The sequence below is a fragment of the Lacerta agilis genome, chromosome 7 (assembly GCF_009819535.1).
Source record: "Lacerta agilis isolate rLacAgi1 chromosome 7, rLacAgi1.pri, whole genome shotgun sequence".
In the NCBI taxonomy this organism is placed as follows: domain Eukaryota; kingdom Metazoa; phylum Chordata; class Lepidosauria; order Squamata; family Lacertidae; genus Lacerta; species Lacerta agilis.
This window is the reverse complement of record NC_046318.1, coordinates 36837061-36860248: the sequence shown is the minus strand read 5'-3', so window position 1 is coordinate 36860248 and position 23188 is coordinate 36837061.

Here is a 23188-nt window from a genome sequence, read left to right as displayed (position 1 = left end):
TACCAAGAAGAATGCTACACTCTGGAGAAGAAGCTACTTTTGAAGGGAAGCGTAGAAGTGAAAGGGAAAGAAGTTAAATCAACTTTGGATGAGATAATAGGAGAAGGAGAAGCTGGGCTGGTGGCATGTTGGGGGGGAGACTGGGTGTGTGTGGGAAAGTTGAAGAATGGGAAACAAATGGTCAGGAGTGGGGTGGGGTAATGGGTGAATTATTAGAAAGGAAGGATTGACCACGGAATTTAACACTAGAGGGAAAATGGAATACGAGGTTGGAAGAAATATTTAGGTATAGGTTAATTTGGCTTTTTAATAGATTGAGAATTGGAATCAGAAGAAATATAGGCTATAGCATAACAAAGTTAAGTTAAGAAAGGATATAAGAAGTAGCGAAGGGCAATTTGAGGTTTGTTTTATAGAGAAAATGCTTATGAAGTTAAAATATGTTGAAAAGAATAAGGACTAAGATTTAAGATATAATGAGTAGGATTGTATGATTAAGATGTCAGGGTGAAAAGTAGATATTACTATGTTACAAAGTTACTAAAAGAGGTATGGAAATGAACGCAGAGGAGAGGACGGCAGGAGGTCCCAATGGAATGTTAAGAAACTGGGAAAAGATAATGAGATTTTTTTTTCTTTTTGTAGCATTATAGTTTTGTATTTGTTTTTGTTTTTTGTTTGTTGTTGTTCGTTTGATTGTGGTTTGTATTTGTCTCATTGGAAAATTCAATAAATTCTTTTTTAAAAAAAAGATGTCATAATTACTGCATGTTAAAGACTGGGAAGTTGTACAAGGTTTGGTTCAGACCTTTATTCAGTGCTTTGGAAAAGAAACCATTTTCATGTGAAGTGCTTGAATCCAAACCCTGATTAGGAGAAATGAAATTTCATATCTTCCCTATTCACTATTATGGGGAAAGTGAAAAATGACTACAGCTTATTTTCCTTGTAACAGAGCAAGACAAAAATTGTGGGCATAGCAGCCCTTCCTGAATGGATGAAGCTGGACAAATTACATACAAATGAACTCAGGGGTTTTGTTTGGACATCTCTCTGTCTATCTATCTATTTATCTACTCTGCCTTTTTACCCTTTTGGTGAGGGGTAAAATTGGATGAAAATTGCTGGCAAGTTAGCACCTCCTGAGGGGAAATATTCTACCAATACCTTGATATCTCGAGAGTTATGATGATTGCACAAAACAGCTTCAGGCTTGTGTTCTGCTCAATTGACACCAAAGGCCAGTGCAACTGTGTGGGCAAGTGACACAGTGGCAGAAGCATTTGAATGCACAGCATTTTGCAGGCACTTTATCTGCACCATTTTATTTTTTAACGTCCAAATATCCATCTCAGTGGTCTGTGCCTTGGTTCAGGGTGCTTCAGAAATATCCCACTTCGTACTCAAAAAGTCCCAGATCTGTCCAGAGTGGCCCAGTTCATTTCAGGTTTCATCCAAATCCAATGCACATCTCCATTTAAGACCCACTTCTAACATGCAATTGAAGAGATTAGATGCTGTCTTCCAAAACTTCATCCCCCTCCATCTGCAAACCAGTAAGCATCCAGCGTTTTCCTTCTCTGCGCTGCATATCTTAAAGAAACAGCATTTTGTTAACTTAGTCCTAATACTGTATGTAGAAATACAATGATGATCATTTACTTAATATGCCAACCAGATATGCAAAAAACCTGTGCAAAAGAATAAAATCACTGTTCAAAGTTATGTACAATCAAAATAAAGACTATCAATTAAGTGTGACTTATTATTATTTTTTTAAAAAATATTAAATTGTACATATATGGAATTTGGGCTGCAAGCACTGCCTAGTAGTCCAACAAATACATCGCTTTCATTGAAATCATGTCAACATGCACACTAAGTATAGCTCTCTTAAAATATGTTTGGCTTTTCTCTTACCTTATTTCTATTTCAGCTTTTCTGTCAGCTTAATTGAGTCTTCACAGCATGTAAACCATTAAAGTTCTTCAGAATGCACAGAAATTAAACTCCTGAAGGATCCTGTGGCAGAAGTGACAAGCATTTGCTGACAAGCTACAACAGGGAACAGGGGAATTTCTACCTTCTTTATGTTGCTATAGTATTCTTTGTACTATAGAGCACAAATTGATTTTTATAGATTTACAGCTGAAACTTGTTGAAGACTTTAATGCCCCACTTTTTTCTACCACTCCCAGATTTCTCTCAGCCTCCAGTCTGATTAAGAGTTCTGGAGAACTCAAAAGCATACTTTTAGTTTTGTGACATCTTGATTGGTTTGAATCAAAGGGACTATATTTAAGATTTGGGGTTTCATTATGGACCAACATGGTTGCTAGGGAATTGTGACTTTCCAATGGCTGCTCAATAAGTCTGCTGCTAAACTAGGATTTCCTACTGATGAATACGCACTGCCATCTTCCCATTCAATATGAATGAAATATCAATTGTTCCGGGTGCCCGGGACCAGGATAACTACATCCATAATTATATTATCAATGCCAAAACTTTTCTCCGACCCTTTTCCAATTCCCACGGGTGATATATTTTTGCCCCTCATCCTGTGAGTGTCCAAAAACAGCTGGGCCCAAAGTGATGGCCCAGTTCTAAACCAACAATGCATGTTAGAATAGATTGTTTACAATGCTTTCAGAAAAAGACCCAAACTGTAGGACTTCTCCAGATTTATTTTTTAAAAAATATAGTTTTCCTATTCCATTTCTGAATGTTTGCTGTGTGGAGAAAATTGCCAGATCTGCACAGCAAGCTGGTTCTTGTGAATGGCTTGCTGCGTGGAGCTAACAGTCACGGTTGTAACTAATGTGTGTAGAAACTTCTTACATTTGTTTCCCTTTAGCTTCCCAGCTATTGTGTTTGATGTTTTTTCACAGGGGTACCAGTACTGTTACTTTCATGACAAGAGGAGCGCTGCATTCATTGTTCTTTCAAGGATTGGGTCAAGCTCTATGGGGATTTCATGGTTCTAGTCTAATATACACTGTCACAATATTTTCTTTTTCACTGAGTGAACACATCAGGGCTTCCTGTCCCTTTCCTTAACCCTATGTCTGCTGACTAGCCACCAAATGCACACAGTATTTAACCTGCTAAGAGCAATGTCTATGCTGCTCAGAGGTCACCAGCTAGCTTGTGCTGCAGAGTAATGCACTATACTTTGTACCATCCCCAGGAGATGAAAAGCAACATCTGCTTCCTGACAAGCTGTGTAGTCCTGAAGTGAGAGATTTATTAGGTTAGTCTTGATCTATGGTCTCCCATGAGGCAGGGTGTGTTGCATTACCATGCAGCCATCAGGCACAGCTAATTCAGCTTCCTAAAAGGTGAACTTCAAAGGTTTGCATTAATTAGGAAAAAAATTTAAATCACCTTTCCCCTCCCTGCCAGCCAAGGGGAAATGCACAGCTTTGGAATTACAACTAAAGTACAATTAATCGCTCTAAATACCTGAAGGTCAGCTTCTCTTTTTCTTATCTGTGTAAGCTTGAAGAATTTACAAAAGATCCTGCAGGACCTACCAGTATTCCCCTAACTCTGAAATGCTCTCTGCTGACCAACTGGAAATCAATTCATTATTGGATTGATTAGTTTTCAATATTTATATAGTGCTTTTAGCCACAAAGAGGCCACAATGCATTTTCCAATGCAGTCAGTAAAAGCACTCGTTTGTAATATTATAAAATTGAAGCAGAAGCACAAATAAAATATCATAAAATCAACATGACAAGAATACTATCATTTCATACTGTACCATGAACTAGAGTGGGCTTTCTCCATGGGTGTAGAGATATGTTTTGACTAGATGATGGAAGCTTACTCTACTTTTGAGGTGATTGAGGAGTGCTTCTGGGTGTCCTTCCTTTCATTCTACAAATCATCCAGCCAATGGGCTGCACTCTGCAGCCTTCCCATGTGCCCACACTTCAAGTAAGTCCCAGAGGAAGCTCATCCCATGAGTATCAGGAAGTGTGGACAGCCAAGAAAGACACAAACTTGCAATGATAAGCAGTAGCAGTCAGTGGAAAACCAAATGCCAGGCTCACTGCTGGTTTCCAAGAAGGAGAAGGACAAGGTGGCAGGGAAGATGGTGTGTTATGAGCGCAATGTTGGGAGCCCAGGTAAGCAGTACAGCTTCACCCTGCCCTTCCTACTGACCAATACTGATGCTATGTTATTGTTGTTGTCTAGTCGTTTAGTCGTGTCTGACTTTTTGTGACCCCCATGGACCAGAGCACACCAGGCACTCCTGTCTTCCACTGCCTCCCGCAGTTTGGTCAGACTCATGCTGGTAGCTTCGAGAACACCGTCCAATCATCTCATCCTCTGTCATCCCCTTCTCCTTGTGCCCTCAATCTTTCCCAACATCAGGGTCTTTTCCAGGGAGTCTTCTCTTCTCATGATGTGGCCAAATTATTGGAGCCTCAGCTAAGCTCCAAAAACCCCATTCTCCAAAATTCTAATAAAAAAAAACCCATCTTCAAATGTCCTAATGAGAAAAACAGAATTTTCTTTTGCAAAGGAATACAACATTTGATAAAGTTTTGGCACAGTACTGGTTTCTTTGTATGATTGCTTGAGTTGCTGTTTCTAATTGTATCTTTATTATTACTGAATTATCTCACACACCACACTGCTCCCCTTGAAATCAATACTGCTTCTCTTGAGATGTAAAGTGCTACATGTGTTCTAAGGCATTCCTTATTCCCCGCTGCAGTCCCTTGCGTTTTGCTTCTTTATGCTGAAGATATATTTCACTGGAAACTTTTCACTAGATATGTTATCAAGCATGATGATGATCTATGGCCAGGTTCCTTTCAGTAAAACGGTTCAGAATAACCAATCACAGGGGGGAGTTTGCCAGAAGTGTTTAGATCAGATTTAGTTTCTCAACCAGACGATGGGAGAGGACTGGAGGATGAGAAAAGGGAAGGAAGATACTGACTTTACTAAAAACAGTTTAAGTGTTGTCAGTTCTGGTTATGTGTTGTTTCTTGATAATTAGCTGGAGACATGCTCGAAACGACTTCAAAGCACATTTTAAATGAGGCCATACTGCGGAATCCACAGAAATGCAACACTAACTATTCAATGCAATGTTAAGGAGCGCTGGATGTTTATTAAGCTAAGCACGTCCTTCCCATATATAAACTTTAGTCAAATACACACGCACACACACACACAAAACATATTCTGTTTTGTAGTGTGTTGTTGTATGTTACAGTATTGTTGTCCTCTCCTGCTGCAGTTGCAACATAACAAGCTATGTGACATTCTAAAAAAAGCTAGATGACAAAATCTCATAATTTTTAAACCTTTAAGTCATGGGTGCAGGAACCTCCCTTGCCCAAGGGCCTCCTTCCTTTTTGGACAACTTTCGCAGGGCTGCACATCAGTGGTGGGAATGGCCAGAAACAAAAAGGCAGAAGATGTGACTCTTGTGCCAGTCGCATCTCTCCATCCAGACAACTGTAAGGCATTGCCACAGTTCAGATACACTAGTCAGACAAAATAACTTGAGGAGAGTTCAGAGCGGGGCCAGTGAGAAGCAGAGAGTAAGGAAGTGATATGGCCTAAGGAAAAGCACTTGTAGCACATCTCTCTCACACACAGATCGCCCCCGCCACTCAACAGCTGGGATTGCCCCTGTTGAGAGGAAGGGGCAATTCCAATTTCTAACATTCCTCTCATACCACAGGTACCTTCTGGTGTGAAGGAATTTTAGCCTGGCATGGTGGCATGTAGGCACTGCAGTGCAAAAGTAACATTCGAAATTGGTCAGAAGTGCTACCGTTACAATCAGTAAAACTAACACAACAAATGCCATACCTGAATGCAGGGAAACAGGCAACCTTGAATACATTCTCCCCCTCAGGACACTTTCAGAAAAATTTACAATACGAGGTTTGCCTTTATAGGCTAATGAAGGTCAATTCAAAATAAAATCTTAAAACCTTTAATTAAGCCAGGCTAAGTTAAACCAATCAGTATAAAGCTAGAAGTAAAATCATGCTTTGTTGCCCAGGTGATACAATGAGCATAAGAAGAACATTGCTGGATCAAGCCAATGACCCATCTAGTCCAGTATCCTGTTCTCACAGTGGCCAACCAGATGCCTGTGGGAAACTCTCCACAATTTCCATATAACTGGTTTTTGAAAACACAGAGGTACCAGGCATTTTAATAACCTTGCAGACCCCCCCCCCTTTTTAAACTAGATGACAGCGTAGATGGTTCTGGACATGGCCTCTGGGCACAATTTTAGTTCATGTGTCCCTGTGGCTCCCCTTTCAACACCCAGGAAAGTCACTTGAACAACCTCTCTTGCATCTGTAAATAAGTTTCAAGAAGCTGTCTCTTTAGTTGGCTGACATATCTTATTGTAGGGAGTATCTGAGGAACATGATACAAAGCAATAGTGGCAAAATCCAGTTCATAGCGTACATTATAAATTGGCTGTCATTTCTGTTAATTCTGATTCATGTGGTCTAGATGTGTTACAGTGCTAACACAGGAGACACTTTCAGATGTTGAAATAACAGCTTCCTTGAGTGGGGCATGCTGTCACTTTATGTTCTGGGGGGTGAGCATTTCTGGTGATCTGTTGCTCCTGTAAATCATTTTCGTGGACAGACCTTCATGCTTGTCAAAGCTTATTCATGATGCGCTTTGCAATTGCTGTCCCAATCAAGCACCACCACCCCAATTTGCAGGTGGCCATTTTTAAATTAATAATTTTAGGGACTGGAGGTCAAGCCTGTTTGGAGAGCCCTTATCATTGTTGAGGGATTCTCCTTTAAATCTTTTGTAGTTGTAGGTGGCTAAAATGAGTGACGTGTTTTATACCTCTACTGACAAGGGGACTATATTGCCTTCCTTAGGTTTAGTTCAGGCTTGGACATTGTGGTACTAGGCGAACATCATGGTGGACTTTCTCTGAGCATCTTATAGGCATACTGGTCTTAGCCAAGTATTTTAAAGCTCCTTCAATAAAATTGTGGCCCAAACAATCCTGTCTCTTTCATTCTACCCTCAGCAATAAATCATTTAAGGTTTCTCCAAACTTGAAAGCCATGAGGAGTACGTCTGAGTCAACAATGGAGAAAACCTAGGCACAAATAATGAGACCAAGAGTCATGAATTAAGCCCTTGCTGCAAGATGATCCACAGTATTTCTGATGGTGTTTGGAACTTGAATGTAGCCAGAAGCTCAGCAAAATAAATCTGCTTCCCAAATCCCTGTGCATTAAGCTTGGAAGGAGAGACAAAGAAATCAGAAACACATGCAGCGTTTACAAGTAGATAAAAGCAGACAGATTTGACAGTTTGTCTCTGGACCAAACAAATTTATTGACAGTCCACCTTTGAAGCATTTGGCACCACTCCATTTACGAACAGAAGAACAGGATGAGATACACTTATTATAAGGAAAGGGTCAAGCGAGGCAGGGAGGGAAGAAGAGAATTGTGTGCCTGTACCACTCCCTCCTTCTTCCACAGGTCAACAACGGAAGAGCGGCAAAGCAATTCTGAACTTCGTGTTGCATTACAATCTCAACTGGATTGTTATATTTGAATTATGGTGCCTTGTGTTTAATAAGTATGCAGATCTTTGCAAGAAGGGGCAGTGCAATATCACACAGGGCAAACCATATCTGGGTAATGAACAGCCATGAATCGGTATTTACAAGCAGTTTAATTTCCGAGGTCAAGACTCACAAAGAAGTTATGTTCCTTATTAATTCATTAGAGGTGCAGGGCTATTTTATTGGAATATAAAAGATAACCCTAACTTTGATTTAAACAAGCTGGTAAATCCAGAGCTTAAACGATTCTGCTATAAACAAGGAGCTTTTAAAAAGAGAAGAGTCTATTGTGCATAACACTTCTATTTCTAACAACATAAATGTTAATGTGATAATAAAGCTGCTAATACATTGCTCTAAGACATTCGCTTCATATAAACAATGGCGTAGTTTTCAAATTTACTTTTAGCACTTTGTGGACACAGTGATGGGAAAACTGCTCATATTTGGAGCCGCCTCTGTCTCCCTCAAAAACCTACACATCACTTTGCATGGGTGTGAGCTAAGGAAGAGGAAAAGGGTCATACACACTTAAAGGTGGATCTACTGAATTTGCACTTTGCGAAACACAATGCGAACTGTCAAAGCCATCCCTCATAATTCACACATTTCACATTTTGCAATACGATTCTACAGCCAAGTAATGTGTGTACACATATTTTATTTATTTCATAAAATGTATACACCTTTTGAGTGTAAATTGATTGGTTTATGAAAAAGATAAAACAATAAAACAATCAATAAAAGCAATTAACAATAATTTAAGACATTTTTAAAAATTCAAAATCAACAATTAACTAAAAACAGATTTAAACATGAGTTTTTGCATTAAGTTAGTTTTGTTGCTTTTATTTATTCTTTTTCTTATTTTCTTATTTAAAAAGACCCTAGTGCTTGTGTAGGGTGGATGGTAGGAAGACAGATCATAACATTTCTTACAAACTAATAAGAACTCCAGCCTTACCAGAACCTGAAACCTATTGAAACATTCTAACAAAAGGTAAATAGATTTGAAGACTTAACCAGCAATTATTGTGTCAGGGCACCATGATAAGGAACGTTGATAACAAAGTTAATGGCAGGATAGGTGGCAGTCTATCAGTTGGAATAAATTGTTAGGTATGCATGGAAGTATGTAGATCATCTACTTAGTTCCAGGGTAGTCAGAAATCACTCCATCTATTTCCTATTCCAGCCTTCATGTGGTTGCATCAGCAGTCAAACTGCATCACCCATGCACATGAGCGAAGTATTGGCAGGCTTGAAGTGGGTGAAGGAGGGGAGTGAAATCCTGGCAACAGAGTAAGAGAGGAAATAGAATGGAATAGCTTGAGATGGATTTTTGTGTGTGTGTGTGTGTGTGTGTGTGTTTGCATCTCTACCATATATCTGTGTGTATGTGAACATAGGCATGAACATGCACACACATATACAGATATAGCAGGGGAGAAATAGCCAGCAGCCTGGTGGGAGGCATCATCGCTCATCTAGTCTCTGGGCAATCATGTTGAGGTAAAGAGGAAGGGATAAGACACCAATGAGATCTGTGTGGTGTAAATACACTGGCAGAAGTTCTGGATTGGTTCAAGTGGTGCATTTGCATCACACTGAACTTTCTGTTGCCATGCCTCTCTCCCACTACCTCCCAGTAGTGATATAGTTGACCAGAGGTCAGTTGAGCAGTGAGCCCCCACCATGTTGCCATTATTGGCAGAATGAATGACTGCTTGGGCAAGTCATTTTCTTGTTCACACTGAGAAGTTATTTTTAGATGTACCCAGAACTGAACACTACCCAGAGAAAGCAATGGAGAAATCCAAGATGTCAACATAGCACTCCCTGCCAAATGCAGAATTGTGGGAGGGAAGCCAACTGGCAGAGCACCTTAAAAAGTTCAGTAAGAACTGAACGTGCTTGGCCAGTAGCTCTACCTCTCTGAAGCTCAGCACTGGGACCCCACAGGGATGTGTGCTGAGTCCCTACCTGTACTCGTTGTATACATATGACTGTATTTCATCCAATCCATTCACTGTAATTATTAAATTTGCAGATGATACCACCATAATGGGTCTAATTACAGGTGGAGATGAATCAGCGTATAGGGAGGAGGTTCAAAAAGTCTCGACATGGTGCCTAGAGAACAACTTGCACCTAAATATCAGTAAGACAAAGGAGATGGTGTTGGACTTTTGGAGGAAGAGAGGGGAATTAGCCCCGTTGTATATGGGGGGGCAGTGTGGAGAGAGTCTCTTCCTTCCAATTCCTGGGAGTTTACCTTAGTGAAGACCTCACTTGGAAAATCAATACAACCCAGGTGGTTAAGAAGGCCCAACAGAGACTCCATTTCCTTAGGGTCTTGCGTAAGATCAATGTCAAACAAAAATTGATGATCTCTTTCTACCGGTGCACAATAGAAAGTGTCCTTCCATACTGTATTACAGTGTGGTACACTGGTTTGACAGCCATGGACAGGAAGTCCCTACAGAGGGTGGTGAATGCAGCACATATCATGGGCTGTCCCCTGAGTTCACTAGATGACATCGCAGGAGACCGCTGCCTCAGGAGAGCGAGGAAAATTCTCAGGGACGACTCACACCCCGGCCAGCACCTCTTTAATCTCCTACTTTTGGGCAGGAGATATAGTACAGTCAGCCGCACCAACAGGTTAAAGAAGAGTTTTTATCCGTGGGCTGTTGGGCTGCTGAATGGAAAAAAATAGTGGTGCAATTGACTTCCGACAAGCACACAGAGTGCGAACAAGACGGAGTGGGGGGGGGGCTTGTTTAATTTCACTGCACACAGGTGGTGTAGTGACAATAAAGATTTGTTATTTATTTTATTTATTATTAGTATGGAATGCTGGCTGACTACTGGAGACAATGGAAAATCTCCCTGTGTGTGAATGGACTGGAGTGGCCACAATCCTAAACAGAAGCACTCCGAACTGCAACGTTCTATTGCAGGACATAATTCGTATGCTCTGATTTCATGATCAAGTTCATAAATTTATAAGAAATGTTGCTTTGTTGATAAAAAGCCAAGTTTGAAAACTATGGGTGGAAAACATGAAGTTCTTAAGAGGAATACCCATGCATTAGGGGCAGGGCTTGCATATGCACCCCTGCCCAACCAGCCTTTGAACCTTCTTGTGTTTAGGTGATCTCATAAATACAGCTAATTTCCCTTTCCCATTAAACATTTCAATTGCCATTCCCAGATTGTATGTGGAAATGTTCAGGTCTGTTTCGATGAAGCATACTGAGAATTCAGGAATACTCACGCACTCAGTGGAAGTAAGGAATAGTTGATTTCATTTCTTACACCCACTTTCCTTGGATTTAGTCCCAATGAACCCAATCAGACAACCTTCTGCATATGCATGTCTAGGGTTTTATTGCCAACATCATGTTCAGAAACATCATGGCAAGTTCAGAAATTAGGATATACATGATGTCATGGCTGCTTAATCATCTTTAAATCATGCACATGAAATTGCCTCAAACGGAAACAGTGATATGTCAGGTTGCCAATAAAGAATAATTTTACTAGGCAAATATAAACCACCCCACCCCCCAAATTATGACTGCATGATAGAACTGCAACATAGCTGAATACCGGGGGGCGGGGATCTGATTGCACATTTTTTGGCACATGATGCCACAAGAACATTTTATTAGGCAAATTGTTATGACTATATACCATGCATGCATATTACCATCTATAGAATGACAGCTGGGTAACATTGGCTGAATTTGCACCCACGTCGTAGATATAAACAGGTACACATTAAAATAATGGTGCAGCATTCCATGACTTCTTATTTAGGAGAAGAGGCATGGGAAAGTGTTTCTCAACAGCAAATATAACTAATTTATTTATCCTAAGATAGTTCATAATAAAGCATTAATGGCAAAGGGCAAACTAGAGTATTTCTCTTCTGAGTAAATATTAAACCAGCTTAACTTCACCAATTGTTTCCGTTGCAACTGTTGTAGAATACAGAGCTAATTGTTTTAATGTTCTAGCCCTCCAAGCTGTGCAGATGTTATGCAAATTGCTTAGTGCTAATTTTCAGAAAGCAAAGAAGTTGTGGTAATTATTGGAAGAGTTTTCTGGATGTTTCAAATATTGTGTGGTGTGAGTTGGTAGCCTTAGAAGGAGTGAAATTGCAACGAATCTTGCAAAAATATTTGAATGCTAGGACATATACCGGCATTGACTTGCCTCTGGTGAATACATCATCTACTATGTATATGAAATCCTAGGTTCACATCACAACAAGCTTTGAAAATGGAATCTTATTGCATAAATAAGAGTACTCCTATTTGTTAACACTTAAAGATAATAACACTCATGCCTTGGAATATATCTAGAATACCAAACTGGGGAGGTAATTGGCTAACAAAAAGTGTCATTGATAGAAGATTATATTCCCCAAATTGCTGGACCCAAGATGGTCAGTGTGTAATTGCAGGACCCAATAAACTTGTGTGGTTCTCTCCCAGTCTTCAGGTCAGTATGGCATTCCATCTCGGTTGGGTCCTTCTAATGGTTGGGTTGGCATAGGGGCTTGTCTTCTGCCCTTAATATTGTGCCTCTTTAATTCATTTTGTGTTAATACATAAGCTGTTTTCTTGGCTTGGAATGAAATCTTAGCAGAACTTTGGTGCAAACTGACATTGTCAGATCAGTGCTCACTGCTATGTTTACAGTAAGTTATATACGAACAAAAAATTATTTTCTAACATTGCTTTGCTCTATTTTCATCTATACTTTAGTATAATGGCATTGTGGTGTCTGCAACAATCTGTCTCGTTCAATTAAACCAGCCTTTTTCACCCAACCTGGTAACCTTCCTAAGTTTTAGACTACATAACCCATCTGCACCAGCTGGTGTGAGGAGATGGAAGCTGTAGTCCAAAACATCTGCAGAAAGCTGTTGTAAACAATAGAAAAATCAGTACAAAACTTGTACATGTTGGAACTTCATACATACATAGTTCAGAAGCATAACCAATATTCAGGCACTAACTTCTCATAACTAACAGTAAATGAGTTGATTTTGAATGGTTCTTATGGATGTATTTCCAAGATGTGAGTGGGTAGGATGACAGTGCCCTACCAGATGGTCTGTGCTCAGCCTAAAGCAAAAGTGAATCAGGAGAAGCACCTGGGCCAAGGGCAGAAGGACAGGCGGGAAATGTGCTCCATTAAAATGCATAATAACCTGGTAGGAAATTACCTTTAGTATTTTTCGTCTTCCAACTGCATTCAGACCAGAGCAAAGATGTGCTACTGCTGCTGCTGCCGCCGCCACCAACCTATTTCCACAAGGCCTCAGCATGAAGACAGTGTAGGTTTCACTGCACCAGATTCTGCAGTCATCTTTCTCTGGCCTGTTACAACCCACACTCACGGGGGAACAAATGTACCAACCTTCTCAAAGGACCTTTCCTACAATTCTTGCTGTTCACTAGAAGTATCTACAGGCAACATGGAAAGCAACTATGAAGGCATGACACAAAATGATATCATGCAACATTTGAAAAGCAAGCCAAAATATGGGAGATCATATGTAAAAAAAACAACAACAACATGCCAAGTGGAGATAAATGATAAAGGATATGATCCCCACAGTGGAATTATATTAGATCTGCCGAGCTGGCTGTGATTGATAAATGAGTTGAGTTTATCCTTTCAAAGTCTGTGCAATGACATCATGTTGTGATTTAATGCTAGGATCAGCTAAAGCTACACCACCACCAGCCCCCTCCCCAATCTTATCACCAATATGAGGGGACTTTTTCAGACAAATAATAAACAAGTTTCACTTTAGGCCAGGAAAGACTTCAGTAAAATAATTGCTTGAGGTCTGACACTGATTGATGAAGGGATGCTTATTTGTCCCCTCTATTTGGATTACTTTATTCTTTTTTCCACTTTGCTGGTGATTAGAGGTGTTTCAAAAGTATCTAGATTAATTCTGGCAGAAAATGAAGGATTACCAACATATATTTCACCCTCCCTGCAAAATTGCCTCAAAAGACGTTGCATCTCTTCCTTCCTGCTTAATTGTACTCAACAACTAATTGTTTACAGTGGATTAAAAAATAACAATAGAATAATCTTAGAACAGTTTCCCACACCCCTTCAATAAAAATGATGGGTTGATAAAGCAGTAATTAATTAATTTTAGGGTCTGATATGAACATTCTAACATTGCCAGCACACCATGGAAGAAAACTTGAGAGGCAGAGTTGTGGTGGAATGGTAATATTTATTCAAATTTAACAAATAGAAGCACTGCCAAACAATAACCAAAGGCTGTGGAAGAGGACACAAAAGTGCCCTGAAACCCCATAATGTTTCAGGGTACCTGTTAATGCTCCTTCACACTTCTGCTTGTCCTGCTGCTTTTCCCATGGGAAAACTGACTGTTTACTGCTGAACTGAAACAAATGTCAATCAGTTTTTCTGCAGATTGGCCCTTCTTCTGATTCAGCAGTAAACAGTGGGATCTCCTAGAGAAAGTGGCAGGACAAACAAAAATACTGCTTGGACTCGAGCCTAGAAAACAAGCAGAAAACCTGTGCTTTGTAGGCTTGGAATAAGTGGAAGTGTGGATGAGCACAAAGTTATGTTCTTAAATTCTGTTACCTGCCCACACTGAATGCCAAACTGCCCAAATAAGTACATACATCAGAAGCAAATAATAATAATAATAATAATAATAATAATAATAATAATAATAATAAACAACCCTACAGTGTGGTGTAGGGGAAAACAGAGGATGCCAATGGGCTAATCAGGGGCTCCCCGCAAAATTTCTACTCAGCTCTCAGAAAGGGTGACTAGCCAAAAAAAAGACCCCACACTATAGAAGGAGGTAGGATGCTGTATAAGATAAGGAACTGGCAGAAAGGGCAGAGGACACTTCAATCACAGCCTGATAGCTGCCCGCCTATTGGCATTCCTGCCCATGCGATTCCCAAGACCAACTTGTATCTTCTCCCAAGAAAAGGGTGTGTGGCAAATCCACCCTGCAAAATCGCAGGAGTGGCTTTAGGCCAGGAGAATGAAACTAATTTCATTCAGTTCCACTGGACCCTAAACTCTGCAAAACATTCATGCAAAATTTGATAGCAGCCATTTGCTACAGTTTAGTGAATTGGGTGATAGGCAGTTTTGTGTGTAGGTTCTGCCTGAAGCCAAACACTGGCCATTTCATTCAAGCTGTTTACAACCATCAACCAACTCATGTGTGATCAAAATGTAGAGGTTTTCTCACTCATAACTGGCACCTGCAGGAACCCATTCATTTATTATTATTATTATTATTATTATTATTATTATTATTATTATTATTATGTTTCTATAGTATTGGAAAGGGGCTAGCTGAAGACCCTGGCACTTAACTGCAATAGCATTACACTTGTAAGATCCAGTTCTATTCGAGGAAAAGATCTTAGAAATTCTAAGAGTATAGAAGCCCAGTCAGATCAGACAAAATATTTATCATGTTTTTCACAGTTGCCAACTACACATTTATGAGAAGACCAGAAGCAAGACCTCCAGAATGTGAGGAGGAGGAGGAGTTTGGATTTGATATCCCGCTTTATCACTACCCGAAGGAGTCTCAAAGCGGCTAACAATCTCCTTTCCCTTCCTCCCCCACAACAAACACTCTGTGAGGTGAGTGGGGCTGAGAGACTTCAAAGAAGTGTGACTAGCCCAAGGTCACCCAGCAGCTGCATGTGGAGGAGCAGAGACGCAAACCCGGTTCCCCAGATTACGAGTCTACTGCTCTTAACCACTACACCACACTGGCTATCTCAAGTATCAGGTGCAGGGACAGACCATTGTTTCTCTCATCACCTGCCAGCTACTGCTTCAACTGCCCATCCACCTGGTGATGGTCCTTCAGAGCTGTTGCTCCTTCTTTAGTGCCTCATTCTGAGGAAGGGCTAAGGAGGTCCTTTCTAAGAATGAGACATTGTAGGCCTAGACCACTGTCACTTTGTTTCATTGGCCAAAAATCCTGTTTAAAGTGAAGCAAAAGGTTGCAATATACTGTACACTTTTACCTAATTCTAAACATAATTTCTAGCCACCATGGCAAAGCGGTGGGGCAGCACAGCTGTTCTTCAAAGTTACCTCATCCATTGCTCCTTCTTCAAAGTAAGGCAAAGAGGAGGGGTAGATTGTGACTTTGCTGGTGCTGCCATCACTAACACAGAAACAAAACAAAAGTGTAAGAGGATGGATAATGGAAGAAAGAAGGGGGACCGTACTGTTAGCAGGGAAAGAAGAGTAGGAGGAGTAGGGGGCAGTAGCAGAGATGCCACCTATCTCAGGTGACACAATATGTTCTGGTAGCCCAAACCACAAGCAAAATAGTCCTTTTTTGCTCATGTCCCCCAGCCCCTGGTATCCAGAGGCATGCTGCTCTGATCCTAGAGGGGTCACATTGGCAGCCATTATTCATTAACCCCTTTTCGGAGCCATCCAAATTGTTTGCCATCACCATATGTTGTGCTCCCAAATTCCATCCCACCTGCAAGCTGGAGTTAACGACATTTTCTGAATGGGATCAGAATGGGACCTGCTACGTTACATTGAATTCCATCCTGCTCTGAATGCACCACCTAGAAGCCAGAGGCTTGTAGCACGCATAATGGCATCCTTCCAAGCCCAGGAAGTCTGCTTTTTGCCCTGCCTAGCATGGTCTGATGGCACTCAACTGTGACAGAAACTCAGAGCACACCAAGCAATTTCTAAATGCTCTTGCCAATCAAGACGTTGGCACTGATTGTCTCTGTTGAAAATATCGCAGAGTCATTGTATCAGATTCAGCTGGGACATGTGAGCCAGCATCATAATATAACCTAGGCACACTTGGCCATTATAGGTCTGTGTCTTGCAAGCATGTTCCAAACTGGGTACAAGCCAATGAGTCATCTAAGCCCTCTTTGCACATGCCACTGCCAAGAATGAATTTTGGAACATCCCAGCTTCTGAGGTCCACTCAAGTTCAGCAGGGTGGGAAAAATATGTGTTAAAACTTTGTTTCCATTAATCCTTAAAACAATCTGATTCGGAATATGTTTTTGTTTAACTCTGTCAAAACCAATGGGATTTACTTCTGTCTCGGTACACTTGAACTAGAGTCTCCCTACACACAGAAATAAAAACCCTGAATGTTCATATGGAACCTCTGCATATCAAAGCCCCTTCCATTCTTTCAATGTCAGGGACAGTACTGCCCATACAACTCCCACTGTGCTCTTGAAGCCAGCCCTGACATTGCCCTGAATGGTGTAGCTAGAGCTCTTTGTGTTCATTCATGAAAGTGCCTGCAGAATTATGGATTGGATTGAGTATGCTTAAGGCAGTGGTGTTAAGGTTTGATGTTTGAAAGGGAAACTTAGATGTTCTGGTCTTGTTTATTGATTCAGTTTTACAACATATCTTAGTAGGAAGGGATGAAGCTCAGTTTCTGTTTCTCCCTGTTTCTCATTTTCTAATCTTCAATTCATTTTGTTGTATTTCTGCATCAATTTGGGATGTGTGTTGTTTTGCAAGCAATTTCTCTTAATCTAATCCTTTTATGTACATTATTTTCCACTAATGTGTGCATATTTTGTACACAATTTTTGCTTGGACAACTGCTTGGAGAACTTCACAAAATCTGAAGAAGCGTGATTCTCAAAGAATAGTTGTTTTGGTTTGCATATTGGTTCAGGAGATGCAAATTAGGTAGGTTTTCATTAAAATTATGCCCCCAACTCCCCATGTCTAAATATTAGTAAGCAACGTCTTGTCTTGTGGGGAAAAGTCTCCCACTTCATCTTTCATTTTTCTTCCATCTTTCTATGTAGTTCCTAGATTACAGTCTCTACAAATTCTCTGAGGTTCAATCTACCTAAATAGTAAGCTAAAGTGTCAATGTATATAAGCCATATGTTTATTTCAGATAGCAATTAACTCAGAAATCAAGATGTACATAAGAGAAAGAGAAAGTATTAGATCTGGATTGAGACATATAATTTTTCCATAATGGTTTCTATGAAGGGCTTGTGTAAAAGGCAATTGTCTTGTGACACATCTGTTAATTCTGTGTTTTCCGCCCCTGGTTTTTGCATAAAGGCTGCTATGTCTAATTTCAACATTTGAAAAGCATTTTCTCTTTCTGCCTTTTTCCTAGACGCTATCAGGAGAATAAAGCATTATGGTTTTGCCTCTGGGGCACAGAGAGACATTGTCCCACTTAGAGAGAGGGGGAAATAAAATCCTTGTATAATAACTGCAACTCCATCCTATTTTATGAGCCATTCACAGCTGCTAATTTATAAGCTTTGCATTTCTTTCTTCCAGAGGAAAGTTCCATACAAATACAGCTGCTCAAACGTCCCAAACTGTATAATGCCCAAATGTGAGTATGCAGAGCAAAGCCAAGAAACATGGATTACAAATGTGGGTGGTTTGACAACAATAGAACTTTAATTTCATAATTTTGGAAGACAGACTTTGTTAGGTTTATTCATCCTAAGCCATTTTACATTTACTAAGTAGAATTGCTCTCACTTCCTTTATTATATATTTCTGATTGCTGTTGGTTTTTGAATGTGTGTGGTAGGGATATATGTGGAAATTAGTGCTTTGCGCACTCCTATGCGCTGACGCAGGCGGCAAATTGCATACTGATAGTTACAAACCCAGCACACTGAAATACAAATGTGGGCAAAAGGCATTTTAAGCACTGGTGTGATTCAAATATTGTGGGCTTGCCTTAAAATAAGGACATTCTGGACATGAAATTGAAATTATAATGTGTTGTGCATTACTACTAAGAGATTTGGTTTTACTGGAAGATGTGGAAATCATAACTTATTTGTTAACAGCTGCCCATGTAATGATATGTCACAACTGGAGGGGAAAACAGTCCTACATTAGATGATTAGATCTTAAGGATTTGGGAATTAGTTCACATGGTTAAGCCAAGTAACATTGCGAGTGTAAGGAAAGGCAGACAACCTAACATGAAATGGCTCTATTTATTCTTTAATAATTATGTGTGGAAATAATTGCCAATCTGTTTTTGTTCCTCTTTTGTTCTTTCTTTCATTGTTCCTTTGTCTCATCTGTTTCATCTTTCCTCTTACATTATCTAAGACAGAAATTTATTGTATTATTTGCTATTATAATAAAAGCAAAGAAATAAATAGATGTGCGTAAAAGCCTACTGCAGATCTTAACAACAATGTTTTAAAATTAAAAAAAAAACATTAAATGGAGTTGTAAAAACGTCATGCAGACTTCCTGTTTTACTGCCAGTCATGTTCTTTCCTGATGAATCTGCATTCCTAGCTATAAATGAGTTAATTACAAGAAGCTAACTAACTGCAATTTTATACATGTCTACTCAGAAGTGAGCCCTATTGAGTTTGTACTAGCTTTTTTGTGTGCTTTCTTTAACTAATGTTTCCGATTCTTTCCAAGATGTGTGTGTAAGGGCAGAGCCTCAAAGTGCTCTGAAAATACCAAGACCACCCCAAAACCTCTAGCCATTGCGGATTCTCAATACGTCACAGAGAGTCTCAAATTCCCAAGGGACCTTCCCTTCAGGACAACATTTCAACATGTTCCTGGAAGTTCAGATCCCTGCGTCCCTCTAACCAGCGCTATTTTTCTAGAAAAAGAGGTGTCAAAGCTCACCATGAACTTCTCCCTTGCTCTCTTGGAATGGCAATGGCGCCCACCTGAAAGGTGCTGGAGATGAACTATGCCTTCCTCTCCCTTTCTCCCCTACTCAATAAGCATCACTTCCTGTTAGGGGAGAGTGATGTGTAAAAGAGAGTGTGCACATCAGTTTGCAAAGGCCTAAAGAGATGTGTTTTCAACATCTTATGAAAAATGCATAATGAAGGTGCCAGATGAGCCTTTGTGGAGAGGGAATCCCACATATTACAGGCAACCACACAAAATGCCCTCTCCTGGGCTGCTATTCCATCCCCCCACCCCCCAAAAAAACTAAAAAAAAAAAAACTGAGGGCAGTGAAACTGCCAATAGGGCCCCCTTTGTCAATCTTAACACCCAAGTGTATCTTTAGTGAAGGATGAGGTCTTTCGGCTATTTGGGATGTAAGTTGTATTTAGGCAAAAATCTAAATATCAGTCACAAGAAAATACTAAGTGCTATTCAGTTATTGAGAATGTGGTCAATTTATAAATGACTCTTTAGTTAACACAATGGAAAAGAAAAGTCATACATTGTCTAATGTTTACCTTTGCATTTCCTTTCAAAGAAAGTAGTTTAATTATTTTTCAAATTAAACCTCTCTGAATTATGGTTTTGATGTACTTTTTTGTCAGTATAGTGTAAATTATGAAACACCACTGGAATTAAGGACTTGGTGAAGGGCTTTCTTCATTTTTCGAAATGGTTGTTGTGGCTGTATAGACACCATACATTTAAAAGCACACTTAAAGCACATGACTTCCCCCAAAAAATCCTGCATAGCTTACCCCTCAGAGAACAACAATACCCACACCCTTTAACAAACTACAGTTCCCAGGATTCTTTTGGGAAATAATGTGCTTTAAATGGATGTTTTGCAGATAGCAAAAAAGGGAGGGGAGAAAGTAGCTTCTTTATGCATCAAAACAAATATTTACTTGTGCATATAGTGTTGGCAAATAAGGCATAAGACATTTGTTTCTAAGATACAAATCTGAAGGAAACAGTCAAGACTTACATTGTAAATCACTGAGATCACTGAACACAATCATTTCTGAAATGCATTATATATAGTGATGCTTTAGATCTCAATTATATTTAGTGATTCATTTTGGCTGTTCTGAGATGCTCCACTGATGCAAAGTAGCTGTAAACCAGGATTTACCAGCAACCTCGCTTCCCCATCTCCATGCTTCATGAAATATACAAGGAAGATAGAAGCAGAGAAAGAAGGATGAGATAGTCTCCTTTTTCTCTCATGCTCCATTCTCTTTCTCTTTTCACCTTGAGCTGTCTGAGGAACACAGTTTATTGTTTCTGAATTATTAGGATGAAAAGATGGGGCGGGGCAACTGGTCCATATTCCTCTCCTAATCCTCTTGAGCGATGAAAGAATGTTGAGTCTGAAGTGCAAGAAAGTGCCACACCTTGTCCTTGAAGGGTAAGGGACTGAGAAAAGTGGTCATCTCCATAAGGAAACCTGTTTCATCCTTTGGGGAGCCCATCAATAAACAGGACTACAATCTGAAGAACATAGCAGTGAATAGTGACAATCATTTTATGACCCATCTTTGCCACATGTAAAGCACATTCCAGTTTTTGAAAGGGCAGCATGAGGGGTATCAAGTAGAATTTCGGCCTGTGAGCTGCCACTGAGTTATACACAATGGCTAGAACTGCACCAGCCATACGAGTGAGGAAGCCTCCTAATAGGTTGATGGAGGTCAGGTGGTACTTCCTGACCCTTACAAAGGCTCATGGATCAGGCTTGCTAGCTGGCCTCCACAACTAAGAGCCCATACTCTTGATGTCTATTTAACACCCTTAGCCTATGTTCCGACTCTTTTCCTGTCTCCAATAACAGGACTTGGGTGTGAAAGACTGACAGTGTGTCAGGATAATGAAGACAACTGGCTTACCAAGAATCAATGTGAATATCATATTATCTCACTTCTGTGGTTTTCTGTATCCACTCTATGTCAACCAGTAGCAGTTGGATCCTATATAATCTCTTTGGTGCTCTATGCTTTCAACGAGTGAGTTATCTCTTTTAGTTTAGCATTCCTTTTTAGTCTACCATGATATATAACCTTGTGCTGAAAATGTGGTATATTGCAGCAAAGGGAATATTATGATGACTCTAAAACAAAAGTAGGAAGCATCAAAAGTAGATAAAGAGAGATATAAAAGGGCATGGCATTTCACTCAGTTGTATTGTTTATAAAGCCAGATTTAATTCTCCAAAATTATCAGGAGATTTACAGCTTGGAAGTTCTGAGGGCTCAAAACACAATCTGCAAAATGAGAGTAAGGGAAGGAAAAGCAATTTTCTTTTGCAAGCATGTACTATCAAATTTACTAATTTGGACACTAACTCTATTCCGAAGCTTAGCCAGCCTTTAATAATTTAACAAGTAGCCCTGATAATCTGCTACATTGTGCACAGTCATTGTGCCATTTCTAATTAAAATTGACAAACCCCCTGAAACTTGCCCTGGACAAATGCGCTGGCTTTAAAGTAACTCAAATTAATTTAACTCTTTGGCAACATGTTTGTTTTATAATGTGTGGACACTTCTAAAAAGGGAGATGGAAGCTTCTATGATGGGTCTAAAATTCTTTTGAAATGTCACTGAAAATAAAAAGCGATGGTTCACATAATGCGTAAGTGATAGCACTGCTATATGCCAGCTGTATGTCCAATATTCCATACTCAGGATTTTATTTTGTTTTATAGTTCTGGATAGGAAAAATGCAAAAAATCTCCTGCTTTAAAGTATGCTACAATTTTTTCTTACAAACTCATGGTATGGAAAATATAGCTTCTATTAGGTAATGTGGTATATATTAGCTAGCTTCTTGCAGGGAAGTGGTATGCATAGTGAATCTCTGCAGGAAGCAGAATTGACTCCCATGCATCTGCTCAGTTTGGCTGTGGATTCCAGTTGCCCACAGGGAACTGATAATGCGCAGTTGATCCCTGCAATTGTACCACCATCAACTTGGTCAATCCTCTTTATTCACTTTGTTGTTGTTTAGTTGTTTAGTCGTGTCCGACTCTTCATGACCCCATGGACCAGAGCACGCCAGGCACTCCTGTTTTCCACTATTTTCTCCCAAACCCACTGGCCAAAGTTGAAACCTTTGGCAACAGATGATGGACAGGTAGATGACCCTGCTCACCTGTCGAAGTTGTCCCGTGGAGGTGGGAGGAGGTAAAGATCTGGCTAGGCCAAAATTGTTCCCCAACCCTGAGCTCAACAATGGCATATCTTATTACATGTTTGCAGCTCCATGCTGTATATGGTTTCCAGTCTTTACTACTGAACGATAATTGATGCTCCGTCAAAGAAAGAACCCAAATGATAAGAGAACCCGGTGAGTGAGAATTCTAGCTATGAAACACCCATAACAAGGCACAGATCACTTTACCAGAGTGGATGAATGTTGGAGAATACTTCCAAAAGAATCAGAATAACACACTATTGGGATAAAGGAAGATTTTGAGGAGCTTGGTCTTCTCAAAATGAAAGCATTTCATAATTAGCTAGTATGTGTGCATGGGGTATTTTTTAGGGTGGTCCTAGAAAATGGAATGGAGGGAATAAGCAACACCAAGAAAAAAAATTGAGGCTAGAAAGACAATTGAGAAAAAAATAGTTGATTGTGCAACTTAATGATAAAGCACTGAATACTTAAACATCCAAGTGTTGCAGACCACATCTCCCTCATCTTTTATAGCCACCGTTCAAGGGTTTCCATAGCACTCAGTGTCACACATGGTTTAAACTTGGTGTATGGGGAAATATGGCTTTGTGGTCTGTTACTCCCATCTCCCCTTGAGAGTCCAG